The 15,060-nt window shown below is 39.9% G+C and overlaps 1 protein-coding gene across 3 annotated transcripts in view; it reads right to left on the minus strand.

The window, feature by feature from the left end:
- The window catches only part of CCAR1 (cell division cycle and apoptosis regulator 1), an 82,873-nt gene extending 68,164 nt beyond the window's left edge, over positions 1–14,709 (minus strand). For 2 of the 3 annotated variants that reach the window (XM_063434208.1, XM_063434209.1), the window contains exon 1: positions 14,556–14,709. The gene's annotated coding sequence lies outside the window, so the exon portion shown is untranslated. The remainder of the gene's footprint in view (positions 1–14,555) is intronic. The other variant, XM_063434207.1, reaches the window with a different exon arrangement.
- Between the last annotated feature and the right edge of the window lie 351 nt (positions 14,710–15,060).

Raw genomic sequence — 15,060 nt, forward strand, 5'->3', positions numbered from 1 at the left:
AGATCGCTTATATAACATTACACAACATGTCAGTGGTATTAGGTGTATCAAAAGTTAGACGTAATTTTGATAAAATATACAAGATAGAAAAGAGAGCGCATGTACTAAAGAAAATCCTGTGAGAGTGAGTCCTGCGGTAGGCCCAGAGTCTTTAGCAGGGCTGCGGCATCCTGGATGTCGTGGAGTTGGTGTGTGTCTGCCCCCTGTTGAATTAGGAGTGCTCGGGGGAGTCGCCAGCGGTACCCGATCTTGTGGCATTGAAGCAGGGTGGTTAGCGGTCGGAGTGACCGACGCCAGGCTAGGGTGCCACTGGATAAATCCGCTAAGAACGTCAGCTCCATGGATTCAAATTGGAGAGGCGTTTTCCCTCGCAGGGCTGCGAGTACTGCAGCTTTGTCTTGGCCATTTCGGAACGCAAGTATGACGTCCCTTGAGGCTGTGGCTGGTGCGCTTGCAGGCTTGGGGATCCGAAAGAGGTCTGCAGGGTTGATCTCTTTGGCTTGCCTGGTCGGTAGGATGGTTGTTCGTAGGCGTTTCATGACTTGTGGCAGCTCGGTCTCCGGCACTGCCTCTGAGACCCCTCTGATTTTCAGGTTGTGTCTCCGTCTGGAGTCCTCTTGTGCTGCGAAGCGGCTATCTTGCTTCTGGGTCTGTAGTTGTAGGCTGTGCACTGCCTGTTGTAGCGTGGCAATGCTCTGTGTGTGAGCTTGTGTGGATCCCTCCAGTGTGCCGATGCGGCCTGTAGCTCGTTTTCAGCTAGGATGTTTCTCTGCAGGTCTGCCAATAGCGTCTTGAGGATCGCCGTGGTGACCAGCTCAGAATCTGCGCCCTTTTTGCTGCGTTTAGGCGTTTGTGTTGGGGCAGGAGCAGGTAGGTGTTCGTCATCTGCATCCTCAGATAGCTCCTCCAAAAAGTCTGAGCAGCCGCCATGGAGAGCCGCCATGTTGGGCCCGCTTGCGTAGCTTGCTTGCCGCCACATTTCTCCGATCATTAGCCCTGGGGTGGGCTTGCCCGGTATCGTTTTTCTTGTTTTTCGTCCCATGTAATCTCGGGGACCTTTCCTGCCGATTGGAGGGTGAGAGGGTGTGGGCCAGTCGTTGATTTCCCCGGGTGAAGCTCGGAGCTACAGGCACATGCGACCATTCACTTCGGCGCTCAAGCTCCGCCCCTCCTCGGTACTTTATGTTTTTTAAACAAAATGGAGCCTGTTTGTCTGGGTATCAAGGTTAGATCTCAGATTGTCAGGTCTTCATATGCAACTTATCAAGCCAAAATATAATGTACTGCAAATGTTCAGTTTTTATTTTAAGAATTATTACTTAAAGGGACAATATAGTCACAAGAACAAGTACAGCTTAATGTAGTCAGTCACTAAAGGGTTTTTGCAGCAAACACTGTCTTTTTAGAGAAAAGGCAGTGTCTACATTACAGCCCAGTAACACCTCCAGTGTCCATTTCTCAGATGCTACTAGAAGTGCTTCCTGGGGCAGTGCTGCACAGTGTGCATCACTGACATTCAGTATCTCAACCCTCTGCATGGAGACACAACTTTTCTGGATTCGATGCATCTCTATGAGGAGATGCTGATTGGCCAGGGTAGCATATGGTTCTGCCTCAGCACACCTCCTTGGCTGAGATCATCAGAATTGACAATCTCAGCGAATCCAATGCTTTCCAATGTGAAAGCATTGTGATAGGCTGAGATCGTCACTTCTGGGGGCAGATCAGTACTATTTAACTACATTTAGGGGAGCAAGGGGTCTAGATAATGTTTTCAACACTATAGGATCAATAATGTCTTTAACATGTGTTGTGATAAAAGGTTTTTGATATTTAAAAAAAAACCTTGGTCAATTTCTGTTTATTACTATTGTTTTTTTTAGCTCAAAGAGCTAGGCCTGTTCCTTTAAGATTACCTAAGTGCAGATGAAAGTCAAGCTAGAAAATAAATACTAGAAAAACAGGTTATCAGTTTATATCTACCTTATTTTACTAACAACCTTTTAAGGATTGGCATATATAGTCTAGTATTAAAATATATGTATATGAAAAAGTTTTTTTATAAATATTATTTCTTAATGTAAATTAATAGGTCCATTCCTATACACAAAACATTAGTGTTAACTGGCAACACAGAACATGCAGTTGAAAGTCTTCTCCAATATGTGAGCAGGAAATGTGACCCCCTACATTATTATGGGATACAAATTATCCATTGGGTAAGGTGCTACTTGTGGTTAATAAATGCCTACATATAACTTTGAACCATGGAACTTTGGACAACTACATTCAGCAGCTACCTGCTCATGCAGGGCTAGAAAACCCCCAAAACAAAACAAACTAGAAATGTAAAACATGTTGTGCACTCTTGGTTAGATGGAGACATATAAACAATAAAAATAAATGCATTGTAAGGCATATCAAGCAGCTCAGCAACCTTGGCCTATAATGGGAGTTGCTAATTGCTGCCTGGTGAACTTGTCTGGTATTTATAAATGTAATGGAGACATTAAGTGGGTCAGTCACTTAGTTACTGGATTAAACAGCCGCAAAATCTACTCAAGACATGAAAAGGAGCCATTTATTTCAGACTAGGCACAGGGAGAACTATATTTGGGCACTCACAACAGCAAATATGCAAATTTTCAGGTGGAAAGATCTTAAAGGAACACTCCAGCTTGCTGAAGTACTTTGTGTCTGGATTAGTCATATTTGTGATTTAAAAAAAAAAAGGTGTTGGTTTCAGTGGAGAGGGGGAGGAGGAGAAACACGTCCATGGCTTCAGATGGACAGCCAGGAAAGTTTTCTTCCAATTCCGTTAGCTCTGCAGAGCTAAAGGAAATGGTAGGAACACCGCGATAGCTCATTGAGAAGCATAGAAAACTGATCACATGCGCAGGCAGCGCCAACAGAGACTACTTAATGAGAAAACGTGTGATTTCTGTATTTCTTGGCACAGACTTTAAATCTATCTATCTTTAAGATGGTAATTGCATGGCACTTAACACCTTATTGATTAAAACGGAACACAAATGCTATCCAGCTGCTACACATGTCCCACTGATATAACCTGCAAACTGTCAGAAGATCTGGCAGAAATGAGATATAGTACAGTAAACCGGTGTATGGGTTTTCATTTTTCTGTTTTATAAATAACTGAAGGAGGCTGAGCATTATTATTGCAAGAAAACCGGTTGTTCTCTCTTTTAGAGCAATGCTGGCAAACAGTTGTACAAACGTGTCAAAAAGCAGTCATTAATCTTGCAGTTAATACAGTAACTAAAAAAGAATATTAAGAGGAATACTCCACGAGGGAAAAAAAAAAAATCACTGTTTAGTTGACAGATTCCCAACGAAAACATGCATGCATCTTTTGCTGACTGCTGCCTTTAGAATTGCCTGGCCCAGACTTTCATTCTTTGCTGGTGAAAATTACCGATCAGAAGCTACACATTGAGAAGCCTCCAATTCAGAGACGTGCATGCAGTGAGGAAGTCAGCCAGAGAGAGGACACAGGAACTGGAGGAGGATGCAGCCAGGTCTTTTCAGAGAAAATGCAGTGTTTACATTACAGCCTAGTGATAACTTCACTGGCCACTCCTTAGATGACTGTTAGAGATCCTTCCTGGGTCATGGCTGCCTAAAAAGCATCCAAACATTCAGTATCTCCTCCTTCTGTATGCAGACACTGAACTTTCCTCATAGAGATTCATTGATTCAATTCATCTATGTGAGGAGATGCTGATTGGCCAGGGCGGTGTTTGAATTGTGCTGGCTCTGCTCTTGATCTGCCTCCTTGTCAGTCTCAGCCAATCCTATGGGGAAGCATTGTGATTGGATCAGGCCACCACTTCTGATGAGGTCAGCAGAGTGCTTGTTTTTCTGAGTCTAACAGCATGCAGAGTTCCAGCTTCAGGCTTGAATACAGTAAGATTTCTACTATATTTATGGAGGCATGAAGGGCACAGGGGGGCTAGATGGTGGTGTTAACACTATAGGGTCAGGAATACATGTTTGTGTTCCTGACCCTATAGTGATCCTTTAATGGAATGGAAGGAAACCTCCCTGTCTGTTTCATCGACAGTCAGGTAGGATATTTTTTTATTCAAGTTAGATCGATTTCACCCCTGGTGGGTTTTCAACGCACCCTCCAGGTTTTAACACCAGGCTAGTAACAGAGCTTGACATTTTAAGCCGTGGCATAAACACTACGTAAAGTTGTAAGGGACCTTTCTAAAAAACATTGCTGATAAATGTTTATTAACTAAATCCACGAATGTACATTGGGAAGTCCCTAGCGCTTTATTAATTTGAAAGACTACAATATTTATGAACTACAAATCTTCATTAGGCTGTGTTAGTACTTATTTTTTTCAACATCATCTTAAGAATATCAGGATTGATGCTGTGAGCCCAAATCAATGTACACATCTATTACATCCTACATACTTACCCATTCACCATGCTGACTGTAATAGCAATTACAGAAAAGCTAAGAGGCACTCTTACATAGAAATGTCTAAATTTTCCTCAACATTTGTTTCTTTCAAAAAGCAGAGGCAGGTGTTTTGACTCCTGTGTGGATGGTACTAAAGATTGTTTGAAACCTAATTAGTCCCCTAACACAATCATTACACGTACACCTTTATTAGTTATCTTTAGCCCATTAAAGAAACACTGTAAGCTTTAGTTACACAAACCTGTATTCCTAATACTACAGTGTCCCTTTCCCTAGCTCTAAATAGGTCTCCAACCCCATTTTGCAATAGAATTAGATACAAAATTAAGGTGTTACTTCACTTGCTTACCTCTTCACCTCCTGCAACATCACAAAGAAAGAATTGCCTCCTCTAGCATGGACTAATCCAATGCCCTTTGTAGGGGAGAACTAGAGACCTAACGCACATACACGGAGTGTGACAGGAGCACATTTAAACTTTCCTCATGGGAAAGCATGTAATCAATTCTTCCCCATGGGGCTTCTACTTCACGTGACCATTTTTTAGTCAGCTACTAGGGGTGAACTTAACCCCTTAAGGACACACGACATGTGTGACATGTCATGATTCCCTTTTATTCCAGAAGTTTGGTCCTTAAGGGGTTAAAGGGACACTATAGTCAACAGAATAACTACAGCTTATTGCATTTGTTCTGATGTGTATAATCATTCCCTTCAGGCTTTTTTCAGTAAACACTGTCTTTTCAGAGAAAAGGCAGTGTTTACATTGCAGCCTAGAGATACCTCCACTGGCCACTCATCAGATTACTGCTAGAGGTGCTTCCTGGAGCAATGCTGGACATTCAGTGTCTCCACCCTCTGCATGGAGACACTGGACATTCCTCATAGAGCTGTATTGATTCAAAGCATTTTTATGAGGAGATGGCGATTGGTCAGGGCTGTGTTTGGCTTGTGCTGGTTCTGCCCCTTATTTGCCACCTTGACAGTCTCAGCCAATCCAACATTGAGATGGTCTCTGATCAACACTACTGATGATGTCAGCTAAGCAGGCAGATCAGGGGAAGAGCCAGCACCAGCAGACTGGAAAAAAATGTGAGTTTTTTACTACATATAGGGGGAAAGAGGGAACAGGGGGGCTAGATGGTGTTTTTAACACTATATGGTCATGAATACGTTTGTGTTCTCGACCCTATAGTGTTTCTTTAACCCCTTAAGACCGGAGGGCGTACAATTACGCCCTATTTTAAGCAGCTCTAAACGCCGCCGGGCGTAATTGTACGCCCTCCGTTTTTTTCTTACTTACCCGGTCGCCGGCGATCCCACACCAGCGATCGCGGTTGGGGGGACTCCCAGGGAGCCCCCCGTGGCACGTCCACCCTCCAGCAGCCCCCCCTGCCATGTGAGAGTGAGGTCCTTGCGAGGACCTCACAAATCACATGGCCGGGTTAGCTGGCTCAGGCATTGCCAGCAGGGGGACTGCCTGCAATGACAGGTAGTCCCTTGCTGGCTGGAAATAAATTTAAATTAATCAATCAGTGTAAAAAAAAAAAAATATATACTAAGTGTATATATATATATATATATATATATATATATAAATAAAATATAAAAAAAATATGTAAATACTTAAAAAAATAAAATTAAAAAAATAATTAAAAAGTTATCTAGGCTTATATCTCATTAGGGATCTATATAAATGGCATATAAGTCAATTTATATAGATCCCTAATGGGATAAACCTAGGTTGTAAAAAAAATTTCTAATATTCCAGTTTTTAACAATTAGTTTTTTGTTATGACTTTCTGTATCCTTATAGCAATATCCTTTGTCCTCATTAGAGGTACAGTGGTCTAAAGTATACCCCGTGATTGAGAATAATATAATATATGATTTTGATTCAAATTGCTCGTTTATATGGGGGCAAAGAAAAATAAATCTAAAGGATAGAATGTACAATAAGAGAGCTATTTGGATTTTCATTTAATATAGGAATATGCTTTGGATCTTCATGGAAATTGTAGTCCATTGAAATGGTCCCTGCAAATAATTCTTTTTTTATTCTGTTTCTTATGTTTATTCTTCCAGACCTAGAACATAATAATAATAATAATAATAATAATAATAATAATAATAATAATAATAATAATAATATGTGCACGCTTTCTCTCCCATTTAGGAACACAATTTGGCTCAAGTAACGTTTGTTTCTTTAACATAAAATTTATGTTGACATTTCCTAAAAAAAGTTTTTTTTATGTACAGATATTTTTATGCACTTTAAATGTATAGTTGTGACATATTAATATAGTGTAATAATGCATCTTGGTTGCAACTAGTTGTCTGATTATTGGCAGACATTGGGCACTTTTTTTTCCACAGATTTTTCTCACAAAAATGTTTTTCACCTTGGCACTGACACTTTCTATGAGATGCACTGTCACTTTAATTAATAATATTTTAATCAATAATATTTTATATACTAGGGAATTTAACCCAGTGATTTGCTAAATCTTCATGCACTATTTGCAATTGATATATAGCCTTATGATGAAGGATAAAAATATTGTTAATAGAATACACACTATGCACATTCATTCATCTGTCTTTATTCACACGGTGATGGTTTATTTACAAGGGTCACCATGGATACAGAGTCTCCATACCCGGTAGCAATGACGCTTGGGGCGGAGCCTAACCGCGCATGGGCATTGGAGGTAGTTACACAGGTGATTGGACACACGGCACCCGAAAATTATGTCAATTGGGGGCGGAGCCAAGTCGCGCATGCACAGTGGCGATCGGTACACACCGGCACACAGGTGATCGAGGTCTGGGTGAGTGAGTTATTTCTCTTATATACAGTCAATATTGTGAATGTTAATTTATGTCCTGAGGAAGGTTCTTGTATGAACTGAAACGTTGACTTATTGCTGGAATAAATCTAAGAAGTTTTTACAAGACCCAGAGTGCTGGCTTTTTTCGTTCATCTATTTATTGTGCAGCCTAGCACTGGGCATTACTAAGAGGAAAGCTGGAGTGAAAAATAGTTAGGTATTGTATAATCAATATAGAGATATAGATATAGATATAGATATAGATATAGATATAGATATAGATATAGATATAGATATAGATATAGATATAGATATAGATATATATTAATTCTACATATATATTTATGTAATATTTTTACATAATTAGGTATCCTAATTAATTACAATTAGCGGGACCTGCCTGATAACCCATGCCGAAAGTATAGGGAATTTAATTTACTAGCACTATATTTAACCCTATAACTTTCCAAGACACCATAAAACCTGTACATGGGGGGTACTGTTTTACTCGGGAGACTTCGCTGAACACAAATATTAGTGTTTCAAAACAGTAAAATGTATTACAACGGTGATATCGCCAGTAAAAGTGACTTTTTTTGCATTTTTCACGCACAAACAGCACTTACACGGACGATATTATTGCTGTGATACTTTACTGTTTTGAAACACAAATATTTGTGTTCAGCGAAGTCTCCCGAGTACAACAGTACCCCTCATGTACAGGTTTTATGGTGTTTTCAAAAGTTACAGCGTCAAATATAAGGCTTGTGTTTCATTTTTTTTCACATTAAAATTTGCCAGATTGCTTACGTTGCCTTTGGCCAGTGTTTGTGACCAAATGGCTACTAAAAAAGACTGGACATACCCCATTTGCAATACCTTTGGTTGTCTACTAATGCAAATGGTATGCCATTATGGGTGTAAATTTATTTCCTGGGCTACTATACAGTCTCAAAGGCAACGTAACCAATCTGGCGAATTTCAATTTCAAATGTAACACGCTATATTTGACCCTGTAACTTCCCAAAAACCATAAAACCTGTACATAGGGGGTACTGTTTTACACGTGAGAGTTTGCTGAATACAAATATGTGTATTTTATTGCAGTAAAAGCAAACAGTATTATAACATTGAAAGTTGAAATGTCATGTAGAACTAAAAAAAAATAACATTTCTTATTTTCTCCCATATTTTTTTCATATTAACCCCTTCAGGACGGAGTCAATAGTACACGTTCTGATCAAAACAAAACGTAAACAAAAACTGGAATTTGCGCTATATGTCTATTCACCCGTAGTTCCCCTCTTTCATATTATATGCACCCACACTTATTATATATCATTTTGTTCAGGAGAAACAGGGCTTTAATTTCATATAAAATATTCATATATGAAACATAATTTATTATGAATAAAATTAAAAAAAACTGTGAGAAATGTAAATTTTTTTTAAATTTGTAGTTCCGCTTCACATTTTAGCTGTAAATGTCATAATACTGTTTGGTTTTACTGCAAAAAAATGCACATATTTGTAATCAGCGATGTCTCACGAGTAGAACAGTACCCCCCATTAACAGGTTTTATGGTGTTTTGGAAAGTTACAGGGTCAAATATAGAACGTTCCATTTTCAAATTGAAATTTGCCAGATTAGTAATGTTACCTTTGAGACGGTGTGGTAGCCCAGGAATGAGAATTACCCCCATAATGGCATACCATTTGAAAAAGTAGACAACCCAAGGTATTGAACGTGGGGTATGTTTAGCCTTTTTTAGTAACTTAGTCACAAACACTGGCCAAAGTTAGCGTTCATATTTGTTTTTGTGTGAAAAAAGCAAAAAAATAATATTTGGCCAGTGTTTGTGACTAAGTGGCTACTAAAAATTACTGGACATACCCCATTTGCAATACCTTGGGTTGTCTACTTTTGCAAATGGTGTGCCATCATGGGGGTAATTCTTATTCCTGGGCTACCATACGGTCTCAAAGGCAACATAACTAATCTGGCAAATTCCAATGTCAAAAAAATGAAACGCAAGCCTTATATGTGACTCTCTCACTTTCCAAAACACCATAAAACCTGTACATGGGGGGTACTGTTATTCTTGGGAGATTTCACTAAACACAAATATTAGTGTTTTAAAACAGTAAAACATGGGCGGAGCCTGGCCGTCGGCCTAAGCAGCAGCAGGGGACACGAGCTCCTGCTCCACGGGCAGGAAAAACAGCGTTTTCAAGGGCTTAACAGCCCAAAGACCCACCGGGGTGCAATACCCAAGTTAGGGGTGCACCTCCGACTACAGCAAATCTTTTTCTGAAGCCAGTAGGAGCTCAACAAGCAGAGCAGCACACGCGGCCTACAGAAGCTGGGGCCTGGGAGAGGCGGCCGCTCTCTCCGACACCGGATCCCCTCAGCAACGAAGGTGGTCTCCAATCCTCCCCCCCCTTTGGACCGGTGGGGGATATCCCGGTCCTCCTGGACGGACAGACCAGGCAAGCTGACCAGCCCTAGGGCACACATAAACAAGAGAAGCACGAGTCAGGTGAAGCACATCTAAGATGGCCGCCCGCCACAGTTAACAGAGGGGAGCCACGACTACCTGTATACAGCCCTCCTCCCTGGAGGCCCTCGACAGGCTCTGCTCGGCCTTCTATGAGCTGCAGGGCAGCAGGGGTATGTCCAACCAACAAGCAGCACGAGCAGTGGCCATGTGGATCCGACCACTGACCCGCCGCCGCCATTATGGCGCCCCCCTGCAGGCATTCCAAGCAGGCGCCCGTCCAAACAAGCTCCGACAAGCAAACAGGAGAGAGACGGACCGCACCAACTTGAGCACACGCACCTACCTACACACAAGCGGCAAGGTGAACGCCGGACAACTCCAAAGCCCCAGCGACGCACCCCAGTGTACCACTGACCGGCTGACCACCATGCGGCCACCTGGGACAGGAGCAGCATATCAAGCGACGGTACAGGAGGCCTCTACACATTACAAAGTTGGAGATAGATTCTTGGCGCCCTGGTGCGGAGGCCTATGGAACACACCGGCTAAAGCCTCACCCCTGCCACCTAGAGGCATAGGATGACTCTTACTACCCCATTGCTGGATGGCCTACTGCCACGCCACCACGTCCCTGCAGCTGCAACGAACTTTGCCTCACAACAGTAGGGCACAGCAAGATAGACTCATACGGTCATTCACGGTACATACTCAAGTAAATACAGCCTCACAAGAAGTTTATTGTGATTATCTGGTGTTTCTCAAGCGCATTACCGCCACTGTTTAACGTTGTTTTACTAAAACATACAAATAATGAGGTACTGCTAATAGCTACCAATCTACCAAGCTATGCCTACACATATTGTATATTATATCCCTTATTGCATATACTGTTATTCCTATAACCTCAACATTCATAGCTTAAGCACTATTCTGTACTTTGTAGCCAGTTACTGCTCTGTTTTAAACGTGTTCATGCAATCTCTACCATAGCTTAGGTGACAACTGTTTAGTTAAGCATGTTATTTAAAAAAAAAAAAAAAAAAAAATGTGCAAACTATCATGCCACTGTTTAACTTGTACGAAAACTGAAACACGCTGTTGTGGCGCTTATTGAAATACTGTAACCACCTGCACAACCAAAATAAAGAATTAAAAAAAAAAAAAAAAGTAAAGGAATAAAGAATAAAAAAAAAAAAAAAAAACAGTAAAACATATTACAACAATAATATAGTCAATAAAAGTGCCGTTTGTAAAAAATGCAAAAAACTTCACTTTTACTTAAAATATCATCGTTGTAATACAATTTACCAGTTTTAAACACTAATATTTGAGTTCAGCGAAGTCTCCCGAGTAAAACAGTACCCCCTATGTACAGGTTTTAGGGTGTCTTGGAGAGTTACAGGGTCAAATATAGTGCTTGTGAATTAAATTCTCTGCACTTTCTCCCTGTGTTGTCAGGTATGTCAATCAAATTTTAATTAATCAAATGACATAATTATGTTAAAAAAATACTTAAATATACATGCATTTATAGGTATTTAAATTCTACGTGTATACTAATGTAATCTTTTATGTAATCATATATATATATATATATATATATATATATATATATATATATATTTGCGGTTATTTGTATTTTATATATAGATAGCTATATATAGAATGTCATTCTAAGTGTATTCTGTTTCATATATATATATATTAATAACAAAATACAGTTAGAATGAAATTACATATGAATATATAATTTATTTTAAATTTTGTTTCAATATTTTATTTATTTATTATTGTAATTATACATACATACATACATACATACATACACATATATATATATATATAAAAAAAAAAAAAAAAAAATGTCCTGACGAGAGCTTGAGGGGATCAAGCTGAAACGTTGACACCTTTGATGTTTTAGTGAGAAAAATAAAAGTTACATTTTATCAAGTCCCTGGAGTGCTATCTTTGAATCTTTCGTTGTATTTTGGCTGACAAGCACCGGGCATTGGACTACGGATCAGGTGGAGTGCAAGATTATTTTTTTTTTTTTTTATATATATATATATAATATATACATATTATATATATGTAACGTCATTCTAAGTGTATTTTAATATTAATATATATATATATATATATATATATATATATATATATATATATATACACACATATACACATATATTATATATATAAAAAGGCATTTAATTTATTTTATAACATTTTAATATTTATTTTTTACACTACCTACCAGCAAGGGGAATGTCTAATATTTTAGACAGTCCCCCTGCTGGCAGATCCATAGCCAGCTATAGGGGGCCATGTGATCGCTCTTTGAGAGCGATCACATGGCCCCCGGGGGCCTCATTTGCCGGAGGGGGGCTGTCTGGGCTCTCAGGCAGCCCCCCAGAAGAGGATCGCGGCGGAGGTGAGTACCGCCGCACCTCCAGGGCTGCAAGCCGTTACGGCGTTCTATGCCGCCGCAACGGCTTTAAAGCCCTTTAAAGCCGCGACGGCATAGAACGCCGTAACGGCGTTAAGGGGTTAAATTATGTTTCATAGCTAAATATTTGATATTAAATGAAAGCCCTGTTTCCCCTGAATAAAATTATATATAATAAGGGGGGTGCATTGAATATGAAAGAGGTGAATTACGGTTGGACAGACATATAGCGCAAATGCCAGGTTTTGTTTACGTTTTGGTCACAACGTGTACATTTGGCTCAGTGCTTAAGGGGTTAATCCTTCAATGTAAACATCACAGTTTTAAAAAAAACAGCAATGTCTTGCATTGCAGGACAGGGGGGCAGGGACACTGCACCAAGACCACTTCATTGAGATGATGTGGTCGGGGCAACTATAGTGTTCAGCCAGCCTCAGCTGCCATTTTGCCCGTTAGCTATCCTCATGAAACAGCCTTCTCAAGTGAAAATTTCCATTTACTTGCAAAACAAATCCAGAAGGCACCAGTGGGAAGAACAAGGAACAGTGAGGAAGGGATGTTAAAATACATTAATTAGGAATATGATGCAACCTAACCTGGGAACCCTTCATTAAATACTGTTGAAGCACACAAAAAAAATATATATATATTAGCAACTTCCTTGCAGTAATGTTCATGGATAGACATTTAAATCCTTAGGTATTCTATCCGTTCTGGTCAAAACACATTACTGTCCTGATAATACTAAGGTTTTCACGTTTCCACCTCCGTATATACTTGCATCAGTTTGTGTCCCCTACAACATGAAGTATAGACACATTATCTGATTCTAAGCAATTTATTCACAACATATGCATGTAGTGTTCTCTATAATATGGTCTTGTTGTTTATGCTTCTATGGTCTAACAATTTCTTTCAAATATACAATATATTTAAAAATAAAAGAGTGACTTTATCAATGACACAAACTAAATAGTTTGTATAATTCATAAAGCCACTATTGTTTAGGCAAACACGTTTAAATCAAGTTGCTTTTTGTAGTATTCCTCTTCTGCACTTCTTATTTGTATCTGAAGGAGTTTGTGAAGAATTCACATACAGAGCAAGCGAACAATTGTCAGGACACCACAAAGAGGAATCTGCAGCTTATTCTCCCAAATGGGAGAACGCAAGTAACAATGAACATTGTAGCAGTACAGTGACAGTCTATTTTTGTGTAAATAGGCTAGAGGTATTTTCCTACGAGTATTTTCCCTCATGCACTTTCTACCATTCTTCTACTTTGAGCTCCAAAACCCCTCTTTTATTACAGACACTCAAGAAGTCATGTTTCCACAACTATCCCATAGTTACCAGCTTGACGTGCAAATGAGCACCGATACATTTTTATATTTGCACTGTGAGGTTTTATAGTTGGCTAGTTTTATTATCATAAGCTTGATATGTGCAGTCTCCAAGAGAATGCCTGATAATGTGCCTTCTGTAAAATAACCTTGTTATAATATTTGATAATGATAATGATAAAACAAAATTAGTGAATATTGAAACACCAAGGCAAAAATGTCACACCACTCAATTTAATGCAACCCCATCCCTGTCAAATCTGGCAACAATTTCAGCTACATGTGAAATAAACAAAAAAAAAATCAACAAATGCAAAAACAACAACATGCAGCAAAAAGGGAAGACAAAACAAAAAGCCATCATATAAACAACCACTGAATGCAGACCCTTACACTGTCACCTAATGACAACAACAGTCAAACAAAACAGAACCAAAACAATGTAACCCAGACTATTACATGATCAGAGAAACAGGTCAAGCCAGTGAATGGCACAAACACAACTATGGCAACACAAAATAATAGAAAATATATCAGATTTCAACACTAACCTACAGACTGTAAAATCTCTCTTTCCCAGTCAATATAACCTTCAAAAAAAATAAAAAATAATGACAATGTGCAAATAGCTGGTAAATGCAAATTATTTCACTTACTCTGATATTAATAATAGAATTCACAGGTCACACAGCAGCATTGAACAATATAAAGGTTATAAGACTACCTGCAATTGTACAGCGCTACAGAATCTGTTGGCGCCCTATAAATAATAATAATAATAATGTGAAAGGAGCTGTATGTAAACAATTGGTCCATGCACACCCCCACTGGTCCCCCATAGCCCCCCCTGCTCTGCCGGTAGCCAGGCTGGGGGTCTGGGTAGAGCTATGGCTCGCCCTGTACTCACCGAGTAGCTCACACAATGATAGTGGCCGCACCGTGTACTCACACAACAATCCGAACATCACTCACCAGAATGCTATGCGCGCTGTCACTGGCTCCATTTCATGCCCGGTACGTCTCGGTCAGCGCCTGTGCGCATGCGCGAAGGGGAGGGGGGTCCCTGCGCCATCAAGCTCTTGGCGTCGAGTCACGTTTACGTCCCGCACAGAGGGCTTTTCTGCCCACTTCTGTCATGGACAGCTCGGGCGGTGCGTGAGTGGAGCGGCTGTCGTGCGTCAGCACGCAGTGTTGACGGCAGCGTTCTAAACGGTAGAGAGTGAATGACTGGTGGGAAAAAAACGAGCTAAAAGAGGGGTGTCATAGAGCTCGGAGACCAAGTGTTATGCAAATGTCGCAAACAAGATTGATTCACTAATCAGTGAATTGTGAAATTCAGACAATATTCACCAAGCTGTGACTGCATCCTAGTTATAGATATGATTCCAAAACATCTGTTGGCCTAAATTATGCAGTTTTTGTTTGTTTTTTGTTGTCTAGGCAATAAATCCAGAAGGGGCTAGTTATCCAGGGTGAT

The sequence above is a fragment of the Pelobates fuscus genome, chromosome 10 (genome assembly GCF_036172605.1).
Source record: "Pelobates fuscus isolate aPelFus1 chromosome 10, aPelFus1.pri, whole genome shotgun sequence".
Taxonomy (NCBI): Eukaryota; Metazoa; Chordata; class Amphibia; order Anura; family Pelobatidae; genus Pelobates; species Pelobates fuscus.